This window comes from Coregonus lavaretus (assembly GCF_964263955.1).
Source record: "Coregonus lavaretus genome assembly, contig: HAP1_SCAFFOLD_47, whole genome shotgun sequence".
Taxonomy (NCBI): Eukaryota; Metazoa; Chordata; class Actinopteri; order Salmoniformes; family Salmonidae; genus Coregonus; species Coregonus lavaretus.
Genome location: NW_028161510.1, coordinates 2,546,147 through 2,553,340, shown reverse-complemented (window position 1 = coordinate 2,553,340; position 7,194 = coordinate 2,546,147).

Sequence of the window (7,194 nt, the reverse complement as noted above, 5' to 3'; positions counted from 1 at the left end):
CTGAATAGGCATAAACTAATACACACAGGAGAGAAGCCTTACCACTGTTCTCATTGTGGACAGAGTTTTAGGTGGTTAGTGAGCCTGAAAACACACGAGAGGACACACACAGGAGAGAAGCCTTTCCAATGCTCCCAGTGTGGAAAGGGTTTTACACGGTTAGAGAAGCTGAAAGAACATAAGAGAATTCACACAGGAGAAAAGCCCTTCCAATGCTTGCAGTGTGAAACGAGATTTACCCAGTCATGGCATCTCAAAGAGCATGAGAGGACACACACAGGAGAGAAGCCTTTCCAATGCTCCCAGTGTGGAAAGAGTTTTACCCGGTTAAGGTACCTGAATAAGCATAAAGGAATACACACAGGAGCGAAGCCTTACCACTGTTCTCATTGTGGACAGAGTTTTAGGTGGTTAGTGAGCCTGAAAACACATGAGAGAATACACACAGGAGAGAAACCGTTCAACTGCTCTCAATGTGGAATTACTTTTACCTTGTTAGGGAGCCTGAAATCACACCAGAGGACACATGATGGAAGCCATACCACTGCTCTCATTGTAGAAAGAGGACCTGAAATCACGTAATAGAATATAGAGGCTGGGGCCATATTTGCGAACATAAGCAAGCATTTAAAGTTAAATGGGTTTTCACGCACAAAATGCGTATCAGCCAATGAAAAGCGTTGATTTACTTACATGTGACCGACCGCTAATTTGTAGCTGGTCCCATCAGATAACATTAGCCCTATGCTAACCTCCCCAGGTGGCAGTGATTACATCCTGGCACAACTTCTGCTTCAGCCTATCAAATATCTTAGATTTTCAATACACCAACCAATGGTATTTCTTAAAATAGGTCAACCCTGGGCACTAGAGGGATTTTTAAACCTACAAATTTAAGGTTTACTTGTTCCGTTGGTGTGTAACAAAATGTTGTGTGCCAATATTGCACTGATGCATCCTTAACTAGGCTACTAACTACTACTAATCTTAGACAACATTTTCGCATATGACAAAATAATCAAAAATGTTGTTAATCTGTTTCACACACATCCGTGTGCTTTTATGGGAAAAAGATCAATCACGTCCTTACAAGAAAGTTTATCCTAAGGCTCTTAGTTTTTGATCCAATACTGTAGCGGTCATGTATTTGTATTTATAATGTCATCATCACTTCTAGGTGGCACACATTGCTAAAGCTTTTTAACCCTGGGTTCAAGTCCACCTCGCATCAAGCTTTTTAGCCATGGGTTCAAGTCCCCCGCGCATCAAGCTTTTTTGTTGAGGAAAAAAACGGTTCAATGTCAGTCCTTAACGCGCGACTCAAAATGTGACGAAGTGGATTATTCTAATAATGCATAAACTATAAAATATTGTAGGCATGTAAGAATATACTAATGACAGTCAAGTGTTATTATAAAAATGCACAGAAACGTCAACCTACATTTAGGTGTACCAGCCCATGTAGCCTATGATGCAATATGATTATTAGGCAATAGCAGTGTGTTGCTGAAGAAAAGCTCCTTATTAAATTCATTCTTCATTCTTCAACACAATACAGGTGATACTTACATGTTGCTTTGATGATCAGAACATGCTGTTGGACTGAGGTATGTTAAGGACCATCCAGGAACAAGTGTTAGAACAGGGCCAACTACTTCAACGATTTTAATTGGCTGACGCCAGGATATAATCAGTGCCACCTGTTGAAGTTGGTGTAGGGCTGATGTGGACCGGCTACAATTTAGCGTTTGGCCATCAGCGCATTTCATTGGCTGATAAGCATTTTGTGTGCGATAACCCATTTTGTACTGAACAAAAATATAAATGCAACAATTTCAAAGATTTTGCTGAGTTACAGTTCATAGAAGGAAATCGGTCAATTAATCAATTCATTAGGCCCTAATCTATGGATTTCACATGACTGGGCAGGGGCGCAGCTATGGGTGGGTTTGGGAGGTCAAAGGCCCATCCACTGGGGAGCCAGGCCCAATCAGAAATAGTTTTTCCCCACAAAAGGGCTTTATTACAGACATAAACTTGGTTGTGAGGCCGGTTGGATGTACTGCCAAGTTCTCTAAAACGAAGTTGGAGGCAGCTCATGGTACAGAAATGAACATTTCATTCTCTGGCAACAGCTCTGATGGACATTCCTGCAGTCAGCATGCCAAATGCACGCTCCCTCAAAACTTGAGACATCTGTGGCATTGTGTTGTGTGACAAAACTGCACATTTTAGAGTGGCCTTCTATTGTTCCCAGCACAAGGTGCACCTGTGTAATTATCATGCTGTTTAATCAGCTTCTTGATATGCCACACCCGTCAAGTGGATGGATTATCTTGGCAAAGGAGAAATGCTCACTGACAGGGATGTAAATACATTTGTGCAACAACATTTGAGAGAAATAAGCTTTTTGCGCAAATATAACATTTCTGGGATCTTTTATTTCAGCTCATGAAACATGTTGCGTTTATATTTTTGTTCAGTATAACTTTAAATGTTCACAGGTATGGCCCGCTGTGTTCTGACTCATGTTTTTGACACAAAGTGTATTTTTGTTTATGCAACATAAAATATAATTGTATACACTGAGTCAGGGGTCTCCAACAGGTCGATCACGAGCTATCTCAATCCAATTGAGCATCTGTGGGATGAGATGGAATGAGCTATTCGGGGTAGAGATCCACTACCAGCCAACTTGACACAACTGTAGGAAGCATTGGAGTCAACATGGACCAGCATCCCTATGGATGCAACTCAATATTAGGAAGGTGTCCACTAGTGGACGTTCATTATATACACTACCAGTCAAAAGTTTGGACACGCCTACTCATTCAAGGGTTTTTCTTTATTTTTACTATTTTTTACATTGTAGAGTAATAGTGAAGACATCAAAACTATGTAATAACACATATGGAATCATGTAGCAAACAAAAGTGTTAAACAAATCTAAATATATTTGAGATTCTTCAAATAGCCACTCTTTGCCTTGATGACAGCGTTGCACACTCTTGGCATTCTCTCAATCAGCTTCACCTGGAATGCTTTTCCAATGGTCTTGAAGGAATTCCCACATATGCTGAGCACTTGTTGGATGCTTTTCCTTCACTCTGCGGTCCGACTCATCCCAAATCATCTCAATTGGGTTGACGTCAGGGGATTGTGGAGGCCAGGTCATCTGATGTAGCACTCCATCACTCTCATTCTCGATTACAGGCTCAAAATGGCCAGAAACAATTAACTTTCTTCTGAAACTCGTCAGTCTATTCTTGTTCTGAGAAATGAAGGCTATTCCATGCGAGAAATTGCCAAGAAACTGAAGATCTCGTACAATGCTGTGTACTACTACCTTCACAGAACAGCGCAAACTGGCTCTAACCAGAATAGAAAGAGGAGTGGGAGGCCCCGGTGCACAACTGAGCAAGAGGACAAATACATTAGTGTCTAGTTTGAGAAACAGACGCTTCACAGGTCCTCAACTGGCAGCTTCATTAAACAGTACCCGCAAAACACCAGTCTCAACGTCAACAGTGAAGAGGCAACTCCGGGATGCTGACCTTCTAGGCAGAGTTGCAACGAAAAAGCCATATCTCAGACTGGCCAATCAAAATAAATGATTAAGATGGGCAGTCTGTGATATGGTTTTTTCTTTGCAACTCTGCCTAGAAGGTCAGCATCCTGGAGTCACCTCTTCACTGTTGACGTTGAGACTAGTGTTTTGTGGCCTTTATTATGAGCCGTTCTCCCCTCTAAAAGCATCGTTGAGAAATAATTTATAAAAGTTGGCATATTTATGGCATTTTGGCCTTACCCAGGCCTCCTTTAAAGGGACAATCAGAAATGGGTGTCATATGAAGCTTTACCGCTTGCTCTGTAATATAAGTAGCATTTAGATTTCAGTAAAACTTTTCTTACATTAATTTATGAATATTGAAAAATATAAACATGAACATATATAATGTATCATCTTTGATTTGGCAAATGTTTCAATACATTGTTGAACGGCAGTTCAACAATTTCAACGACAGTTGAAATGCAGTCTGCAGCTCTTTGGACCACTGCTCTGGAACAAGCTGGACAGTTAGCTAGCACGTCCCACTGCTCTGGAACAAGCTGGACAGTTAGCTAGCACGTCCCACTGCTCTGGAACAAGCTGGACAGTCAGCTAGCACGTCCCACTGCTCTGGAACAAGCTGGACAGTTAGCTAGCACGTCCCACTGCTCTGGAACAAGCTGGACAGTTAGCTAGCACGTCCCACTGCTCTGGAACAAGCTGGACAGTTAGCTAGCACGTCCCACTGCTCTGGAACAAGCTGGACAGTTAGCTAGCACGTCCCACTGCTCTGGAACAAGCTGGACAGTTAGCTAGCACGTCCCACTGCTCTGGAACAAGCTGGACAGTTAGCTAGCACGTCCCACTGCTCTGGAACAAGCTGGACAGTTAGCTAGCACGTCCCACTGCTCTGGAACAAGCTGGACAGTTAGCTAGCACGTCTGCCTTCAAAAGAGCTGCACACAAATCTAGACAGATGTAATGTGAGCGTGATTTTGTATGTCTTATACTGCGTATGGTGTGTGCGCTTCTGAGTATGCTGTGATTTTAACTGTGCTGCTTTAATATGTATGCTAATGAGTATGGTGTGCTTTGAACTGTGCTGCTCTAGTATGTATGCTAATGAGTAGGTGTATGCTAATGAGTATGGTGTGTATGCTAATGAGTATGCTGTATATGCTAATGGTATGGTGTGTATACTAATGAATATGCTATGTATGCTAATGAGTATGCTGTATATGCTAATGAGTATGGTGTGTATACTAATGAATATGCTATGTATGCTAATGAGTATGCTGTATATGCTAATGAGTATGCTGTATATGTATTTCATCTAGACAACTTGTGTATGTTTCTATTCATTCTATGGAACCCAGGACCCCTGGAAAACAGTGGCAATTGTTACTTAGTGGACGATCCTGACTAAATAAATACAATGAAATGAACATTATATACTCTACAGCTATATCACAATTCCAGAGTAGGATCTCTGCTACTTTTAGAGATATAATCCAATTTTTAAACTTTACTGCTGGTGATTTGCAGGATATTCAATGATACAAGTTAAAAGAGGTCTGTGATTGGTTACATTGCCTACTATGCCAATTTCTCTGTATAAAATGGGCCATTACTTTAACACTAGCAGAGACCCCACTCTGTAACTTTGTCATCAAGCTAAATGAATAGGAAAATGTGATGATGTTGTTCTGATGATAACATTGATAAGTTGTTGACATGAAAAACATTCACTACCTCATGAATCTTCCCATTAGTATTATTCCAGGTTTTGATTAAATGCAACATATTTTTGAATACAATTATTTCTTAACTATGTTAGCCACTAGCGGACGTTCATTATATACATCTACATGATGTATTGTTACACCATGTAGGAGCAGTATAGACCTAGTCTGTTCATTATATACATCTACATGATGTATTGTTACACCATGTAGGAGCAGTATAGACCTAGTCTTATGTTTTGTTACACTGCCCCCTTGACATGTGAGAAGGCCCTGTCATCCATACTGCACAGGTTTGTGGCTGGTGTGACCAGGCTGTTAGTCTGATGATCGTAGTGTGGTGCTGGGGAGTAGTCTGACCAGGCTGTTAGTCTGATGATCGTAGTGTGGTGCTGGGGAGTAGTGTGACCAGGCTGTTAGTCTGATGATCGTAGTGTGGTGCTGGGGAGTAGTGTGACCAGGCTGTTAGTCTGATGATGGTAGTGTGGTGCTGGGGAGTAGTCTGACCAGGTTGTTAGTCTGATGATGGTAGTGTGGTGCTGGGAAGTAGTGTGACCAGGCTGTTAGTCTGATGATGGTAGTGTGGTGCTGGGGAGTAGTGTGACCAGGCTGTTAGTCTGATGATGGTAGTGTGGTGCTGGGAAGTAGTGTGACCAGGCTGTTAGTCTGATGATGGTAGTGTGGTGCTGGGGAGTAGTGTGACCAGGCTGTTAGTCTGATGATGGTAGTGTGGTGCTGGGGAGTAGTGTGACCAGGCTGTTAGTCTGATGATGGTAGTGTGGTGCTGGGAAGTAGTGTGACCAGGCTGTTAGTCTGATGATGGTAGTGTGGTGCTGGGGGGTAGTGTGACCAGGCTGTTAGTCTGATGATCGTAGTGTGGTGCTGGGGAGTAGTCTGACCAGGTTGTTAGTCTGATGATGGTAGTGTGGTGCTGGGAAGTAGTGTGACCAGGCTGTTAGTCTGATGATGGTAGTGTGGTGCTGGGAAGTAGTGTGACCAGGCTGTTAGTCTGATGATGGTAGTGTGGTGCTGGGGAGTAGTGTGACCAGGCTGTTAGTCTGATGATGGTAGTGTGGTGCTGGGGAGTAGTGTGACCAGGCTGTTAGTCTGATGATTGTAGTGTGGTGCTGGGGAGTAGTGTGACCAGGCTGTTAGTCTGATGATGGTAGTGTGGTGCTGGGGAGTAGTGTGACCAGGCTGTTAGTCTGATGATCGTAGTGTGGTGCTGGGGAGTAGTGTGACCAGGCTGTTAGTCTGATGATCGTAGTGTGGTGCTGGGGAGTAGTCTGACCAGGTTGTTAGTCTGATGATGGTAGTGTGGTGCTGGGGAGTAGTCTGACCAGGTTGTTAGTCTGATGATCCACAAGCTTCCCACAATAAGTTGGGTCAATTTTGGCCAATTCCTCCTGACAGAGCTGGTGTAACTATAATAATAATAATATGCCATTTAGCAGACGCTTTTATCCAAAGCAACTTAGTCATGCGTGCATACATTTCTTGTGTATGGGTGGTCCCGGGGATCGAACCCACTACCTTGGTGTTACAAGCGCCGTGCTCTACCAGCTGAGCTACAGAGGACCACAACAAGTCCTATAACTGAGTCAGGTCTGTAGGCCTCCTTGCTCGAACATGCTTTTTAAGTTCTGCCCACAAATTTCCTATAGGATTGAGGTCAGGGCTTTGTGATGGCCACTCCAATACCTTGACTTTGTTGTCCTTAAGCCATTTTGCCACAACTTTGGAAGTATGCTTGGGGTCATTGTCCATTTCGAAGACCCATTTGCGAACATGCTTTAACTTCCTGACTTATGTCTTGAGATGTTTCTTCAATATATCCACATAATTTTCCTTCCTCATGATGCCATCTATTTTGTGAAGTGCACCAGTCCCTCCTGCAGCAAA